Below are 19,312 nucleotides of genomic sequence, written 5' to 3' on the forward strand. Positions count from 1 at the left end.
CAAGGCGGCGCTGAATGGGCGAGCGGACGGCAGCTGCGACCTAATATCAAGGAGCAGGAGATACATTGTATCACGGTCGTCAGCTGTGCAGGCGAGGTGCGGCCACAGAAACAGGCAGGGCACACGAGCGGGCTAGGCGGCTGGGCTGAGAGCGGGACCCCCAGCTGAGGCATATGTAACCGAGGCGGCGCGGGAAGCGAATACTGTGACGGGGAGGACCGGCACCGGCAATCAGAGCGCTGTGTTGCAACGCGAGCCCCAGCAGCAGGAGAACGCACGAACCGATGGGAAGCATTGACAAGGATTAACAAAGAGCAGCAGAGCAGAGAGCTCGCAGAGGCACTGTGGATCATATACTGAGGTACTTAAGGTGCCAAGGAGGAGAGAGCACTGCTGGGTAACAAGCCAGCAAGCCTCACGCAAGGATACGCCGGATGTACATTACAATATTTATAAAGAGCGCACACGCATGCGGTAGCCTTGTGCCCTTGGGATGATGAGCCGGGGCATACTGGGCAACGCCTCACAAATGTAGAGCAGAGGAGGCGAGAGGCGTGTAGCCCCAGACATGCAGGAGTAATAAGAGAGAGCAATTGCTGGAGGCCTGACGGAGGGGGCCTTGGTGACTGCCACAGAAGTGCTGGAGTGGGCTGGAAACCACAGTCCAGTCCTGTACTCCAAGCACTCTCAGCTACAAAGAAGGGGGCAGGGGACCCAAGGCAGCATACGCACCAATTAATAGCTGGCAGACACGATGCACATGGGACTGCGGGTGCCACCTTAACGACAGTGGAGCCACGCGTGCAACACTGGCAAGCTGGAGACACGGATAATGGCCCAGGTACATCTACTGTCTAGGAAACACCTGTGAAGGCAGATAGGTGCTGAGCCATCCGCTGGAGCCATGGCTCCCACACGACAGCCAAAACTGAGCGCACAACGCGCTGAGCTGCACAAGTAGGATCCGAGCCTGGTGGAACTGTACTGAGAGCTGCAGGAGGAGGAAGAAGAGGGTAGACACGCCCCAGAACACTTGCTGGACCCCTAAATTGCACAAGGCAGCCAAGTCAGGCTGGAGACTGGACAAAAGCACCTAAGGCAAGACAGTAGGCCGGATGACCTTGGGCTAACGGGGCTGGTGTGGGATTGCGCTGGGCCAGGGTGGGCACCCGACCACCAACAAACTGAAGCACACGCGGCGGAGAATGGCACGGCAAGATGTCTAATAAAATTGTCAGACCCAGGATCAAACAGCCCACGCTGGATGCCTATACCAAGACACCTCCAGGGGCAGAAGGGGGCAAAAACAAAGACAATACTGCCACGGCAGAAGCAGAGACACCGGGCACGATCCAGGAGGTGCTGGCAGCAATAGCAGACCTGAAAGTCTCCTGGGAGACCAAACTGGGCCTGGCAATGAACGATCTAAAAGTGGGACTAGACCTTAAGATCGGAGCGGTCCAGGAAGAAGTTAATTTGCTGTGACAGGACGTGAGAATGCTTGCAGAGCGCACTGGAAACCTGGAGAAGGAGATGGCCCCAAACACGGCGGCCGCCCACGGATCAGAACTCCATGCCCTTGTGCAGCGTGTGGGCAACCTGGAGAACAGGGCAGAGGAGGTGGAAGGGCGCGCCAGACGCAACAACATTCGTATTGTTGGATTGCCGGAAGGAATGGAAGGGCCCAAACCAACAGAAAATGTGGAATCCATGCTTCTGCAGGAAATAACTGGCGGAGCGCTGACCCAGGGGTTTGCAGTTGAAAGGGCGCACAGGGCTTTGGCAAGGAGACCGCCCCCGGGAACCCCCCCCGAGGCCGCTGATTGCAAAGATTCTTAACTATCGGGATCAGGAGAAGATACTTAAATTCTTCCGGAAGGGAGGCACGATCGAAAGGGGGCCGGCGAAAATCACAGCGTATCCGGATTACACTTTGCATGTACAACGCAGCAGGATGAACTTCGGGTCGGTGAAAAGGAGGTTGAGAGAGGATGGCCACAGATATATGTTGCTTTATCCGGCCTAACTGAAAGTGTTTTACAAGAACAAAACTCCGTTTTTCGAGACGCCGGAGAACGCTATGGACTGGCTGGATATGCGGGGCCGCCCCTAAGAACCGGATATCCAGACAGAACTCGCAGAAGATAAGTAGCACACAGCTGGGTCAACGCTGGGACTAGAGTACAGTATTAAATGAAGCCTGTGGGGAATGTGTGGCAGAAAATACATGCTTGCAAGATCTGCTAGTAGCAAATTATCTGAATCAGATGAGTGGGAGCTCCTGGGAGATACCCTTGAACCCCATAGCATAACTCTTAGTTAGGTCACCGTTAGTCCGGTGACGCCCCGCGGGGTCCTAGCTTCCGGTTCACGAGACAGGATCAGACGCGGGTGGGCCTGAGATCCAGGGATGGAGCTGGGCATTTGTTGGGGTTGGGTAGGGAGGGAGGAGGGAGAGGGTTGTGTGCAGTGGGGCAGGGTTGGGGAAAGGGGGCAGGGGGAGTTGTTAATGTTAAGATTGGGAGGGTTAAGAGTCGGAAAACGGGCCATCGAGGAAGACATCAGGGGAAGGTGGGAAGAGGAGAATATCAAGACAATGGCATTGGGTAACCTCAGAGTCGTGACCTGGAATGTGCGGGGCCTCAATAGTTATCTAAAACGTAATAAGGTGATGATGTACCTAAAGAGGATGTGGATTGACATAGCTCTGCTACAGGAGACCCACCTCACCAAGGAGAAGTTGGAGGTGGTCAAGGGAAATGGAAGGGTAATGTCATAGGGGCCACCTACTCAGCATATGCAAGAGGGGTGATTACATGGGTGGCACCGCATGTGCCGTTTCAGCTGCTCAGATCAACGACGGACCAGGAGGGTAGAATGGCGGTGGTGGGGGGACTCCTAGAGTACAGGGAAGTGAACATTATAAATTTGTACGCCCCTAACCATGATACAGCGGCATACTTTAGGTCCCTCTATAGTAAAATTAGCCCCCTGTTGGGTGGCGCATTGGTGTGGGGAGGGGACTTCAATTGCACCCTGAACCCCGGGATGGACAGGTCAGATGGCAAGTCAGATAAGCCGGCGCCGGCGGCTAAAGCGCTGAGGACACTGTTGACAGACCTCGGCCTAGAGGATGTGTAGGCGACGGCTGCACCCAATGGACAGGCAATACTCGCATTACGTAGCGCCACATGACCTACATACAAGGCTGGATTATGTGTTTTGCTTACCGCCGCCGAGATAGTGGGAGAAATGGTGAGCGTGGACTACAAGGCTCTGGTACTTTCCGACCATTCGCCTCTGATCATAGAGTGGCGACACCAACCCCCCAGACCGCGAATCCGGACATGGAGGCTTAGAGCTGAGGCTCTATAGGACACGGGATTCAGGGAGGATTGAGGGAGGCCATCGAGGAATACTTTGAAATCAATACGGGGAGTGTACGCTCAATGGGAACAGTATGGGAGGCATTTAAGGTGGTGGTGCGTGGGGTAGCTATATCAAAGTCCAAAGGGCTCCAAGGGGGTATTGAACGGGAACTGCCGACAACAGAAAGAGAGCTAGAGGGCCTGATACAGAGGGTGGGGACCACCCGAGAGGACAGCGCTAAGATAAGAGACTTACAGGTGACTTGTAGTGAACTCTGGGACAGATTATGTAAGCTAAATTGTAAGAAATATACAGAGAGGCAACATGCTGGGGGGGGGATAAGCCGGGTAGATTACTGGCCTGGTTATACAAAAATGAGCCCCACCGGCCGGTGATCAGAGAGGTCAGGGACGAGGGAGGTCAAATCTGTAATACCCAGGAGGGAGTAAACAAGGAGTTCCTCAAGTACTGCAAACGATTATATGAAGATGCGGGAGAAGATATGGGTCAAGAAATACTGGACACAATAGATGGTATAGGGCTGCCCACCATGGATGACTTAGAACGCGCAGATCTAGAGGTCCCATCACCTCGGACGAACTGGAGGTGGTTATCCAGCACCTGCCCACATGTAAAGCGCCCGGGTCGGATGGGTTACCCAGCAAGTTTTATAAAACTTATAAGCAGGAGCTACTCCAGCCGCTGCTAGCCATGTTCAATGGAGCCTACGAGCAGGGGGAACTGCCGGAGTCCCTCCGTGAGGCAGTTATTATCCCGCTCCTGAAACCGGGCAAGCCAAACGTGGATTGTGGGTCTTATAGGTCCTTGTCTATGCTTAACCAAGATAGAAAAATACTAACGGCAGTGCTGGCCAACAGACTTAAGAGGGTAATTGGCAAGTTGATTCACCCGGACCAAACAGGCTATGTCCCCGGTAGAAATATCACCGGCAACCATAGGAGGCTGCATCATATCATTGATCAAGCTGAGGAAGACCCGGCAGAGTTGGCTATCGTGTCGCTGGACGCGGTTAAAGCCTTTGATTCAGTAAGCTGGCCATGGTTGATGGCGACCCTGAAAGGTTACGGGATGGGACCAGGATACATCAGATGGGCCCAGATGTTATATAGCTCCCCGATTGCAAGAATTAAAACAGGAACTGTAATTTCAGACAAATGGCAACTCAGTAGAGGGACCAGACAGGGATGCCCCTGGTCGCCCATGCTATATATTCTGGCATTAGAGCCGCTGGCAATCGCTTGAGGCAGCAATACGGGGAGGTGGGGATTCGTATGACAGGAGGCACGCACCTGATATCGCTGTATGCGGATGATATGCTCCTCTATTTGCGCTATCCGGAGGAGAATCTGCAATATGTGCTGGAGGTGATGGACCGCTATGCCACCCTCTCGGGCATTTCGGTGAACCCCGGGAAGTCTAGTGTGTTCCCCTTGGGAAGGTATAAGAGTATCCCATTGGAAAGGCTACCCATCCTGCAGATACCCTGGCAGACCAAGACGTTTAGATATCTGGGCGTAAACATTTACCATAGGATTGAGACAGAGCACAAACGCAATACGGAGAAAGCAATTGAAGGAATTAAAAATAGCATGGCGTTCTGGTCTAGATTACCCCTCGCTATGATGGGAAGAGCAGCGCTGCTCAAAATGGTGGTATTGCCCAGACTCTTGCATTTTTTTGTGAATGTCCCGTACTTGATCCCCATACGCTTTTTTGTGAGACTTCATGGCCTGTGCAGGGGCTTCATATGGCACAACTCCAGGAATAGGGTAGCCCTATGGAAATTACAGAACGCATGTGATAAGGGGGGCATAAACCTGCCGAATTTCGAATTGTATTACTTGGCAGGACAGTTGTTGTATGTGGCTAGATGGTTGTCTGCGGACGACTTGGCAGAAGCTAGGCTTTTGCAAGGTGATTCAGCTCCATACTTCCTGAGAGAGACAGTGTGGCTGCATAAAACTAAAATGGCTGGGAAGGGGAGACTACTGAGGCTGGGCTGGGAAGTTTGGCGTAGAGCATGGAGAACGTTGGGCGACCCAGACCCGCTCTCTCAGCAGGTTCCACTGCCGGTGCTATGCGGGGAAGACTCCCAACTGTTCAAAGGGGTCCGCAGATACTGGGAACCGGTGGGTCGAGCTACCCTTGGAGATATATGGCAGGAGGGGGAGGCATTGAAATTTCAGAGGCTGCAGGATGAGACTGGGCTGCATAGAGGCCAATATATTACTTACACCAGGCTCATGAAACGGGTGAGGGAGAGGTGGCCCGAGACGGTACTAGCTGAAGAACCTGATACCACCCTGGAAATGATGTATGATGTCTCGGAGGGTGGGCACGAAATATCTCAGATATATGAGCTCCTGAGTGGGAAGGCAGGGAAGGAGCGGCTCCACCTGAGGCTCGACTGGGAGGAGGAGGTGGGAGAACCCATGACAGATGGACAGTGGGATAGAGCTCAAAGATACCATAAGAAGTTGTCCCCTAATGCGAGACTCCAGCAGATCCAGCTGTATGTTACCCACAGAGCTTATCTGACCCCCAGAAGAATAGCTAGGTTTGGAGGCTCGGCTATACAGAAATGCCCCAGGTGTGGCGAGGAAGAGGCGGGGCTGCTGCACATGTTCTGGGCTTGCCAAGAGGTGCAGACATTCTGGGAAGAAATAAAGACGAGAATGGCCAGTGGGGATTGGTGCTTGATGTGAGGTCTGCTTGGGCATGCATGCTTGGGAGTTTCCCCAGGCCACGTAACTCATCAGCAAGATGAAGGACCTGGCCTATATCTTGGCCAAGCGCAGAATTGCAATGTGCTGGTAAGCGGCCCATATGCCCAGAGTGGAGATGTGGTGGGCAGACCTCTTGAAATGGGCAGAAGCAGAAACTGCAGTATGGTATGGAGCTGTCACTAGGGGGGGTGAGGAGGAAATGGGCCCCTTGATAGCCTGGAGGCAACTGGTGACCTCAATGGCAAACCCCCACCAGGTCAATCGTGAAACGGACGATTCAGACGAATTGACAAGTATTGAGATACCTGAAAATGCTCATGCAGATGGCACGGATAAGACAGCCCGAGTTTGTGGGGAGGAAGTGGAGAGGACGGAAGAAAACATTATATGATGTGATGCCTTGATATTGAATATGATTGTCCTAAATGGTTGTAATGTTTTGTATGTTGTTTGGTTAAAATAATAAAAATGGTTTTAAAATAAAAACCCTTGGAATCAATTCCTGGAATATCCTTGAATGATTGGTTGATAGCTATGGATTTAATAAAACAAGATTTGAGGGAAATCAAAATTAATTTAGCGACTAAATCCCAACCTACTACTCCTCCTTCCGAATCCCCAAGAATCTACAACTGCTAATAGCCCCTTGGTTCTTCTAAACATCATTGATGAAACAGCACAAGAAGAAAGTAATGTGAATCCTCCAAAAGAGAAATCTTCATTTCTATCTCGGCGCTTTAAAAAAGCTCAATTTAGAGCAGTCAAACGCGGTGAGAAGCGCAGGAAGGACAAAATGCTAATTGCAAAAAAATCCAGGGATGGATTACACGAAGGGGAATCGATAGATTATGTTCAAGCGATTGTGATTTCGCGCCTCCAAGACGAGGATGTAATTGATGTTGACCAATTATCTGAAGAGAGTCGAGTTCTACTCCTTCCCACCTTGTCCACACCTTCACTAAAAGACACACAAAAAATAAGAATAACAAAAAAAAGAGGAACTCGCCTTCCAATAGTCTAAGCCTAGGGGCCTCTGACAAATCCTCACCTTCACTTAATAAGGCTCAATTTCCAAATGCAATAGTAAAGGGCTCTCAATCCTGTAGTCAGTCTGTTTTCTCTGATTCTTCTGCTAGTGCATGCCAGGGAAGTAGGCCCGACTTGAAGGATTATTTCCCTAGTATAGGCATGAAATCTAGCAACAAAGTGTTGAACGATCCAGAGAATATAGTTGGTCATAAAGTGGATTTACGGGACCATGAATTGCTCGATCAGGTACCGGTGGTCTCTGAGGTTTCAGGCTCTAACCATCTGAACACCTATGCCAATGCCTGTAGATCTACGAATGAAGGTGATAAACTAGTACATCCCCTGACCAAAAATGACTTTGTTATCCTATGTGGTCCGGGGAAATGTAGTGGTGTTCCTCATATAGAAATGCGAGAGGCCAAAACTAGTACGATAAATGCCTTCCGAGCTTTAGAACAGAATCCAGAGGTGAGGGACATGCACTCAAGTCCTCTAAGAGCGTACCCCAATCCACCAAGCAGAGTGTTACTTGGTCCCAGGTTTGCCGACCAAAAGGGGGACCATATGATGAATTCTTTGAGTTATGCAAATATGATTCACTCCTTGAATACTGCGGTGGAAAGTGGGATGGTCTCATTGCACTCACTTGCTAAAGAATTGCACTTAACAGGGGAGAATAATAATTCGGATTATGAGGGACCCTCTAATAATATTAATGTTCTGCCTTGTGCTCTTGGCTCTGATCCAACGAAGTCAGGGTCCTCCACCTTAACACCAAAGGAGGATGTGTTGACCCTGCGCCCTGAGTCACATGTTAAGGAGTTTACCGCATCAATAAATGTCCCCCCCCAGAGTATTTATGGGGATACAGGGAACACTGCACCTACACTGACACCCCCAGGGTTTAATATCATTGGTTTGGAGGGAAACCCTGATGTCCTTAGGGGTCAACTGATTAATCGTAGATATCTTCTTGATGTTATCTCCCGTATTCCATCACACCGTATCCTGACTACTGGTGACTTTGACAGGATAGCCCTCGCCAATTTTGACAACCAGCGTATGATATATTACTTATCTAGTGTCAAGGTACTGAAACATATCTGGTCATTTAGATCTGAACTAAAGGAACTTGGGTTTTGTCTTCACACATTCAACTGTGAAATAGCAGCAGATTAATTTTTGCAGAAGCCTGTAATAAAGATAGAGGAACCAAATGGAGTATCGAGTGCAACATCGGTTGAGCAAAATTGTATATCTCAACTGTTAGCACTGACGGCTGGAAAGAATGATTTGGCCTCAGTGGAACCCTTAATTCGCTCAATTGCTGTGATTAAAAACGCGAAAAGTATGAACTAGCAAGTAAAGAAACATGGATTGGATATTGTCTCATGGAACTCCTGTGGTAACTCGATGCTTCATGGTTGGTTTTCTTTCCTCACTACTAGATATACAGGGTAATTCATAGAATTTCGCACAAAAGTGGCGCACAGTGTGCGTGTGCGAATGTCTGCGCCAGCCGCGTGCGCTAAAATCGATTTCCGCCAACATCGTATTCATGGATTTTAGCCTCCAAAACCAGCCGTGGCGCAGAGTGGTGCAGCGACCCTGCAGCAGCGCCAGTTACGCCCCCAAGATCAAAATTCCCAAATCAGCGCAAAGGGCTGCGCTAACCCTGGACCAGTTTACAGGGCTGCCAAACAGCAAAGCCAAGCGGGGAACGTGTATTACTGGGGTGCGCGTGAAGTTTCACACGCGAAAGGGCCTGTGCGAGTGGGGTACGTGTATTACTGGGGTTCGTGGGAAGTTTCACACGCGATTTCAGCAGGGTACGTGTAATACGGGGTTCGCGGGAACTTTCGCACACGAAAAGGCCTGTGCGAGTGGGGTACGTGTATTATGGGGGTGCGTGGGAAGTTTCACACGCGAATGGCCTGGGTACGTGTATTTCAGGGGTGCGCGGGAAGTTTCACACGCGATTGGCCTGGGTATGTGTATTTCAGGGGTGCATGAGAAGTTTCACACGCGATTGGCCTGGGTATGTGTATTTCAGGGTTGCGCGGGAAGTTTCACACGCGATTGGGCTGGGTACGTGTATTTCAGGGGTGCGCGGGAAGTTTCACACGCGATTGGCCTGGGTACGTGTATTTCAGGGGTGCGCGGGAAGTTTTACACGTGATTGGCCTGGGTACGTGTATTTCGGGGGTGCGCGGGAAGTTTCACATGCGATTGGGCTGGGTACGTGTATTTCAGGGGTGCGCGGGAAGTTTTACATGCGATTGGCCTGGGTACGTGTATTTCGGGGGTGCGCTGGAAGTTTCACACGCGATTGGAGCAGGGTACGTATATTACTGGGCTGCGCATGAATTTTCACACGCGATTTTGCTGTCAGAGCGGGGAACGCGTATTTCTGGGGTGCGCAGGGAGTCCTACACATGAATTGGCAGTGTGGGTCCTCCCAGGTGTCCCCTCTACCCCCTCCATGGCCCCTGCAGGCAGCCCACACCACAGGGGACTACCCTGCACCCCTGGTCATGTCCCGCAGGCAGCCCATCCACCATGGGCATGCCCCCCAGCCAAGCCACATGTCACGTTGCAATATGATCACCAACTCATGTCTCCCAGCACCCCCACCCCCCAGCAGAGAGGGGCACCTGCCAGCAGGCCCCGACACATGTCCCCCAGCACCCCCACCCCCAGCAGTGAGGGGCACCTGCCAGCAGGCCCCCACTCATGTCCCCCAGCACCCACACCCCCCAGCAGTGAGGGGCACCCGCCAGCAGGCCCCCACTCATGTCCCCCAGCCCCCCCACCCCCCATCATTGATAGGCACCTGCCAGCAGGCCCCGACACATGTCCCCCAGCCCCTCCACCCCCCCAGCATTGACAGGCACCTGCCAGCAGGCCGCAACACATGTCCCCCAGCACCCCCACCCCCCAGCAGTGAGGGGCACCTGCCAGCAGGCCCCCACTCATGTCCCCCAGCACCCCCACCCCCCAGCAGTGAGGGGCACCTGCCAGCAGGCCCCCACTCATGCCCCCCTGCACCCCCACCCCCCAGCAGTGAGGGGCACCTGCCAGCAGGCCCTGACACATGTCTCCCAGCCAACACGTCATCACAATCCATATCCCTGGCTCTTATGGCCACCCAAATCCCACCCCACGCCACCCCAGTCCATACACCCAACCAAGCTTTACATCCACTCCAAATTGAAATCACCATTACATGATAGATCACAAATAAGCAGTATACGCATGAGTACAAGTCTGTCAGACCCACACAATGGCAACACATGACTGAGAAAACCCACATTGTGACATGCATGAAACCAATGAGAGAAGACCACATATTGAAGTAAGAAACAAAAATGTATTCAAGTCAAAATGAAGGTAATGAAATCAAAACACACAATAATGCCAATAATAATCAAAATGCAGCATGTCCCAAAAAAAGATAAATAAATAAAATGAGAATCCAAATTAATCCAATTGAAAATGTGTCCAAAGTCACCGTCCAACAAAGCAAATCCAAAGGGAAAGAAAAGCGTAATATCCATTGCTCCATGGTGAAAAAAAAAAGATGAAGGAGAAAAATCCACTGTAAAACTATGTACAAATAGTAAATCCAGGGTCCATGAGCCCAACAACATAAATGAAACCTACAATGAAACCTACCTAATTACTAACCATATACAAAAATGTGGGGTATAGTCCATGCGCCCCAAATGAAAGAAAAAAGAAATTAAACTTAACACTAATGAACTATATACAATGGCGGCGGGCAAGTCCAACGGCTCACTTGTTGATGTCATGGGCCAGGGCATCATCGAACTCCTGTTAAATGTCTTGGAGGCGGGCCTGTTCACGGGCCCCGAGGTCTCGCAGGGATAACGCCATGTCCACCTCCAACTCCCTGCGAATTCCCTCGAGGCACTCAGCCCGCCTCAGCACCCTGCGCATGGAGTTCTCCGCCGTGACCATTGTGAGCGTGCCACCTCCACCCGCCGCCGCTCCGCACCTATCGGCTGGCCCAACCGCTGCCACACGGAAGACACTCCCATTCCAGGGTCCTCCTGCCCTCCGGCCGATGCCTGCCCCTCTGATGTAGATGGCCCCGAGCCATGATGCCTCCCACGTTGAGCCTGCCGCCGCCTCCGACGCAACTGCCTCTGCCAGCACGACGGCATCCAGGCTGATGGAATCCACCGACGCCGTCGTGCACGTGCCCTGCCCGATGATGCCGGCACATCCTCCATCTGCTGGGGACCAGTTGCTGGGGTGTCCACCCCTGCTGGACCTCCGACTCCCGACTGTGGCAGGGATGGGATCCCCACCGAGCTGGCGGCGTTGGTCAGGGCAGGTCCACAGGGGGCCCTGGTGGCATCTGGGCCGGAAGACGGCATGGAGAGTGACTGGCGCATAGTCTCCACAGAGGAGGAGAGGGCCGCCAGAGTGGCCGACACATGTACAAAACCCCTGACCATGGACACTCCCAACTGGGCTACGTTGGCACGCTGCTCTTCGTGATGACGTGCGTGCTCCCCCTGGGGAGCACGCACGTCATCACGAATGTCACGCGTGCGCAACGCAACACCAATCAGGACCTTCTCCATACGGTCAGGGGTCCCCTCGTCTGCAGGTAGAGGAGTGTCAGATGACATGGACATCCCCCCTACCTGCGGACGGGCCTGGGATGGGGCATCCCTGCTGGTGCATGGTGGTACACTCACAGTGTCAGGGACAGTGACATGCACAGGCCCCTCCACGGCGTCCTGTGCTGCCTCCTGCCCCTGCCCCTGGACTGCACTACTTGCACCAGTGGTACCACCCCCACCAGACCCCATGTGCGGCTCAGTAGCGGCCTCATCCTCCTCTGTGGAAACCACCAACCTGGATGGCTCCACACCGTCTTCCGCCATTGCAAGCCCCTGTGGGGGCTCACCCACCCCTTCCGCTGCAGCCGTAGTGGCAGACCCAGCACCAGTCCCCTCACTCCCAGACAATGGTAATTTCTGGGAGGGTGACTGGGCCTTGCGTTGCCGGCCGGTGGGGGCATCCCCGCCGCTTTGCTCCACAGCGCCGTCTCCGCCCTCTTCATCACTTGCCGCTGTGTAGAGGGAGACATAGAACACAAACATCAGGGTACTGTACAATCTTCCCCTAGTCAGGAAGCAATAGCAGATGAGTGGCACTGTCAAACATCACTTCCATCATGTCCCTCCAAAACACATGGGTCAGTGCAGGCAAAACACATGCAGTAACAGGCATGGCGCATGCTATGAACATTAGCATACATGTCCAAGGGACTCTTGAAACATACAATGCTGGTTTGAAACTCACATGCATCATGGGTCATGCCTATCACATGCACACACTTCACCGTAGTTTCATCCATCTGGCCTCGTAAACCCCAGACACAGTGGATACAAGGATGAGTAGGCTGCATCAGTGAATCTGAACATTGTCACATTCGAGGAAAGGCCCTTAGCGCGTAAGCGCGTCAGCACACATATGCGATTTCATTGGACCAAAGGCCCTTAGCGCGTAAGCGCATCTGTGACGTATCGCGCACGGGCGTTGCCCTGGCAGGGCTTGAAGATCCCACGTGGATTTCCATTGCTCTGTACGTGCTTTTCGTGGGGTGCGATGCGTGTGTTTTCCAGGCGTTGGGGTTCACATCCTATTACTTCACAGCGGGTGGGTGTTGGCTACGCGTTCTTCTACACGCAAGGCAGACAGTGAGTAGTAGCCCGCTCGCCCAGGCCCAATCGCGTGTAAAACTTCCCGCACACCCCAGAAATACACGTACCCCGCTCGCCCAAGGCCTATCGCGTGTGAACTGACAAGAAGTACAGATTTCACCCACTCGCTCTCCATGAAAAACACGTACAAGAAAATGGCGTCCTACACGTACCTTTTAAACCGGCCCACACGTACCCTTCACTTACGCGTGTACGTGCCCTTTCCTCCAATTACACGCGATGACACTCGGACGTACAGTTTTTCCACTGCTCTGTCAACACGTGCTATGAGGGAAACACCCGCGCGCGTCACGTCACAGACGTGCTTACGCGCTAAGGGCCTTTGGTCCAATGAAATCGCGTACATGTGCTGACGTGCTTACGCACAAAGGGCCTTTCCTCGAATTAAACACTGACGTGCAAGGTTTTCACGTGCCAAATCACTCCGTATCAAACTGGCCACGCGTACACACACGGAAGACCATGCTCCTGCCCAGAAGGCCGAATTACAGCCCCCCAGAGCCGCGATCACGCTCCCACCTGCCATCTGCTGCTGCCTGACTGCCTGCTGTCCAAGTGCCCTGCCATTTGTTGCCTGCACATCAGCCAGGGGTGCAGTTGCTGTGACGACCCCTGCTGCAACCAAAGACTCCCGACTGGGATACCATTGCTCGTCACAGCCCAGCCCCAGGACCCAGTTGCCCACCCACACCTGCCTCTGGGGTTGCCATGTCGGGCACACCTCCATCTGGCAGCACTGGCAACCCCCCGCCAGAGAGGCAGAGGGCCACCAGCTTCACTGCCACCGAAGTTGGTGTCCTGGTGGAGCAAGTCCTGGGGCAGTATGATGCCCTCTTCGGAAGTTCGTGCGCCGACAAGGAAGGATGGACCAGGATCTGGACGGACATCGTGACTGCCATCAACGCGGAGGGGGTGGCAGTCCGCGACTTAAAACATGTCAAGAAGCGCTGGGAGGACTTCAGGTCCAGGACCCTCAACAAGGCCCGGCGCCTCTTGAAGGCAGCGGATGCTAAGGGGCGCCGGGGCCACCTGTCGGAAGACCAAATGAGGGTCCTGGAACGCGTATGCCCGCGCTCCACGTCCAGGTCCTTTGGAGGCAGACCCGTCTGGAGTCGAGCGGTAAGTGTACATGCATACTGATTGTAAGCTGTGCGTGTGGTGGTGTGCCAGTAGTGTGCAGGTTGCACATGTGGTTTTGTAGGGCCATGTATGGATGTGTATGTACAGGGCCGTGAGGCTGACACATGCGAGTGCTCTCATGTGTGTGACACATGGATGGAGTATGTGTGGGTAAGCATGCAGGCCAAATGCAGATGTGTGAGCACACATGTTTGAATGACTGTGTATGTAAGTTGTCAAGTTTGTGGTGTCACACATGGATGTTGGTTCCAGCTGCATGTATCTGCACTGTCTACATGTGCATGTATGTGTATCTGACAAGTGTGCAACTGTGATGCAACATGGATGCACGTGACACTGATATGTAGAAGGATGAATGGCAGATGTGACATGTATGGCGATCTCATCACTGCAACAGTTGGAGGAGATGTAGACATGCATGTAAGTGTGGTGGCGTGTGTGCATGTCTAGTGCACTCCTTGTGTTTCATGTGATGTCAGGCTCACCTTTGGCTGTTCATGCTGTTGTATGTGTATGGATGGTGCTGCCTGGCGCAATATTGCTGTTGAAATGTTCATGTGTGTGAGTTAAAATGACATGTGTGTCGTGGAGTGTGATGCCGTGTCTGTAGTTAAACAATGCCACTCATGTGCAACTGTCATGTGGGTATCAGTCCATTGTACAGTGCCCTTTATCTCTCCCTGTCTGCAGCGTCAATTGAAGAAGAGGGCAGAGAGGGTGCTGTGGAGCACAGCGGCAGGGATCGTCCCGCCAGCCGGAGACGCAAGGCTCGGCTCCCCTCCCAGGTTGTCATCTTGTTGGGGAGTGAGGAGTCCGGTGCCGCGTCCCAGGCCGCAGCTGCCGAGGGAAGGTCCAAGAGGCGGAGTTCGGAGTTGGACTCCTCGGCAGCAGAAGGGTCAGCTGAGACCCCACAAGGTGCGACAGAGGAAGATGGCACGGAGTCATCCAGGTTGGTGGGGGGTTTGGTGGAGGAGGAGGCCGTGCAAGGGACAGACACGGGGTCTGGAGGTGGGGATTCCACTGGTGCTAGTGGTGCAGTGCAGGGGCAGGGACAGGAGGCAGCGCAGGCCACCGCGGAGGTGCCTGTGTGTAATCCTGTCCCCGATCCTGTGACTGCATCATCCCGCACCAGCAGGGATGCCTACGTCCAGACCCGTTTTCAGGGAGGGGATCCGCTTACAACAACTGGCTTTCCTCTCCCTGCGGACGTGGCTATCCGGGACCGGGTTGAGCCTGTCCTGGGTGGGGTGGCGTTGCGTCAACGGGCCATGCAAGGTGACCTGCAGTCTTTTCATGAGGAGACTGCACGTCTTCTTGATTGGCCCGTTGACCTACTGGGACAGCTCACCAGGGCCGGATTCCTCCGTTTTCTGGACCTTGTTCTGACCCCCTCCTCAACTGAACCCCCTATGCGCCAGTCGTCCTCCATGCCATCTTCCCACTCATGTATCACCTGGGTACCCTGTGGAGCTGCCTCTGACCCTGTGGCCAGGCTGGTGGAGGACACATCCCTGCCACAGTCGGGAGTCGGACGTCCAGCAGGGGTGGCCACACCCCAGCCGGAGGAGGATGTGCAGGCAGCAAGAGCCAGGGCACAGGCAGAGGCACAGTAGCAGCAGCAACAAGGTGGGAGCCATCATGGCTCTGGGCCTTCGACATCGGAGGGGCAGGCATCGGCGAGAGGGCAGGAGGACCCAGGACTGGAAGTGTCTTCCATGTGGCAGCGGTTAGGCCATGCTATAGATGCGGAGCGGCAGCGGGCAGAAGAGGCACGGCTCACGATGGTCAGGGCGGAGAACTCCATATAGAGGGCCCTGAGGCGGGCCGAGTGCCACGAGGCAATTCGCAGGGAGTTGGAGGAGTACATGTCGTCGTCCCTGCGAACCCTCTGGGCCATGGAAGAGGACCGCTTCCAGGACATTGAGCAGGAGTTCGATGATGCCCTGGCCCGGACATCCAAAAGTGAGCCGTCGGACTAGCCCGCTGCCCTTGTAAATAGTTTTTAGAGTTAGGTTTCCTTTTCGTTTTCCTTTTATTTGTGGTCAATGGACAATGCCACACAAATTTGTATGTAGTTATATTTTTAGGTAGTTTGTTAGGTAGGTTTCATTTGTTTGGTTGGGATCACGGACCCTTACATCCTTGGACAATGGATTGTATATAGTTTCATCATGTATTAAATTTTCATTTTTTTTTTGCATTGTGGGCATGGAGCAATGGATTTTTTTTTTGTGGACAATGGATTGTAAATAGTTGGACTATGGATTGATTTCTCTTTTTTTTTATTATGAACATGAAGCAATGGAGATTTTTTTTACATTTCCTTTGTATTTGCGTTGTTGGAGGGTGACTTTGGACTGTTTTTCTTTCTAATGTTTTTGGATTGGTTATCATTTTCATTCAATCATCTTTTTCACATGCTTTTCATTTCATGTTTCATATTTTTGTATGCTTTCATTTCATTTTTGATTTTATGTACATAATACATTTTAATTTTTTAGTTCCGTGTGTGGGATTTGCTCATTGGGTTGATGCATGTGAAAATGTGGGTTTACACAAGCAATGCCAACCAGTGTATGTGTGTGACGGACATGTGTTGATGTACATAGTTGACTTTTGCTTTGTGTCATGAGATCGGCATTTCACTGCTGGGGGGTGTGGGTGCTGGGGGACATGAGTGGGGGCCTGCTGGCAGGTGCCCTGCACTGCTGGGGGGTGGGGGTGCATGGGGACATGTGTGGGACATGAGTGGGGGCCTGCTGGCAGGTGCCCCTCACTGCTGGGGGGTGGGGGTGCAGGGGGACATGAGTGGGGGCCTGCTGGCAGGTGCCGTGCACTTCTGGGGGGTGGGGGTGCAGGGGGACATGAGTGGGACATGAGTGGAGGCCTGGTGCAGGTGCCCTGCACTGCTGGGGGTGGGGGTGCAGGGGGACATAAGTGGGGGCCTGCTGGCAGGTGCCCTGCACTGCTGGGGGGTGGGGGTGCAGGGGGACATGAGTGGGACATGAGTGGGGGCCTGCTGGCAGGTGCCCTGCACTGCTAGGGGGTGGAGGTGCAGGGGGACATGAGTGGGACATGAGTGGGGGCCTGCTGGCAGGTGCCCTGCACTGCTGGGGGGTGGGGGTGCAGGGGGACATGTGTCAGGGCCTGCTACCAGGTGCCTGTCAATGATGGGGCGGTGGGGGGGCTGGGGGACATGAGTGGGGGCCTGCTGGCAGGTGCCCTGCACTGCTGGGGGGTGGAGGTGCAGGGGGACATGAGTGGGACATGAGTGGGGGCCTGCTGGCAGGTGCCCCTCACTGCTGGGGGGTGGGGGTGCTGGGGGACATGTGTCGGGGCCTGCTGGCAGGTACCTGTCAATGATGGGGGCGTGGGGGGGCTGTGGGACATGAGTGGGGCCTGCTGGCAGGTGCCCTGCACTGCTGGGGGTGGGGGTGCAAGGGGACATGTGTGGGACATGATTGGGGGCCTGCTGGCAGGTGCCCTGCACTGCTGGGGATGCGGGTGCTGGGGGACGTGAGTGGGGGCCTGCTGGCAGGTGCCCCTGACTGCTGGGGGTGGGGGTGCTGGTGGACATGAGTGGGGGCCTGCTGGCAGGTGCCCTGCACTGCTGGGGGGTGGGGGTGCAGGGGGTCATGTGTTGGTGATCAGTAGTGCAAGCTGACATGTGGCTTGGCTGGGGGGCATGCCCATGGTGGATGGGCTGCCTGCGGGACATGACCAAGGGTGCAGGGTAGTCCCCTGTGGTGTGGGCTGCCTGCAGGGGCCGTGGAGGGTGTAGAGGGAACACCTGGGAGGACCCACACTGCCAATTCACGTGTAGGACTTCCCGGCACCCCCGAAATACACGTACCCTGCTGAAATCGCGTGTGAGACTTCCAGCGAACCCCAGGAATACACGTACCCCACTCGCACAGGGCCAATTGCGTGTGAAACTCCACGCGAACCCCAGTTATACACATACCCCACTCGCACAGGGCCTATCACGTGTGAAACTCCACGCGAACCCCAGTTATACACGTACCCCACTCGCACAGGGCCTATCGCGTGTGAAACTCCACGCGTACCCCAGAAATACACGTACCCCACTCGCACAGGCCCTTTCGCATGTGAAACTTCCAGCGCACCCCCAAAATACACGTACCTGGATCCAATTGCGTGTGACACTTCACGCGAACCCCAGTTATACAAGTACCCCGCTCGCCCAAGGCCTATCGCGTGTGAAACTTCACGCGAACCCCAGAAATACACGTTCCCCACTCGCACAGGGCCAATCGCATGTGAAACTTCACACGAACCCCAGAAATACACGTACCCGGATCCAATCACGTGTGAGACTTCACGCGAACCCCAGTTATACAAGTACCCCGCTCGCCCAAGGCCTATCGCGTGTGAAACTTCCCGCGCATCCTCGAAATACACGCACTCGCTATTTTTCACACAGCGTGTGTCCGTGTTTGTCGCGTACCCCTTTGCACGTCATTTGTCCTAGAGGGACACAGTATGGGACATTGATCATAGATGTATGTACGTGCTTTTTGTTAGCGCACATTTTTTTCATGCGCAGGGACGCTACCGCCTGCCTTCATGTGGCGGATGTGTTTAGGCCTGTGCGCGTCTTTGCCCGTGCGCTGGTTTGCCCTATTCGATTGCATGAATACGTGTTGTAGGCGAGCGTGTGGGCGTTCCGCGCACTTGCCTCCTGTACTTTTCCTGTGACGCCCACTTTTTCACGCGTTGTTCCCCATTCCGCGTGTCACAGCCCGTGTTACGCCTACTTTTGTTGTGTGCGCCGTGTTCTGTGCGCTTTCACTGTGCGCTTAGCGCACGCTGTTTGAAGGCGTGTGAGCCAGCATGCGGCGAACAGGATTTCAGCGCACATCCATGGATTTCCACACACACAGACTTCCATGAATCGCTGTGCGCGTGTTTCGCTGCGATTTTCGCACTGGCACTGTGATTCGCACGCTTTTGCACGCTTGCGCTGAAAATTTCAGCGCACATTAATTCCATGAATCGGCCTCCTGATATAGATATAATATTGCTACAGGAAAAAATGAGTGTGCATAGAATATATCTAGAAGGTTTTAGCACCTTTGCCAGCTATCCGATTAAAGGCAAAGTGGGACGCCCTATGGGAGGAGTTGCAGTTGCAATTAACAATAGTATGAAATGTAACGCTAAAATTGTGTATTCGTCATCAAATGTACTAGCAATACTGATAGATGTCCACAAAGAATGTGAAGTCCCGTTAGTCATTCTATA

The sequence above is a fragment of the Ambystoma mexicanum genome, chromosome 4q (assembly GCF_040938575.1).
Source record: "Ambystoma mexicanum isolate Mex_15411 chromosome 4q, UKY_AmexF1_1, whole genome shotgun sequence".
Taxonomy (NCBI): domain Eukaryota; kingdom Metazoa; phylum Chordata; class Amphibia; order Caudata; family Ambystomatidae; genus Ambystoma; species Ambystoma mexicanum.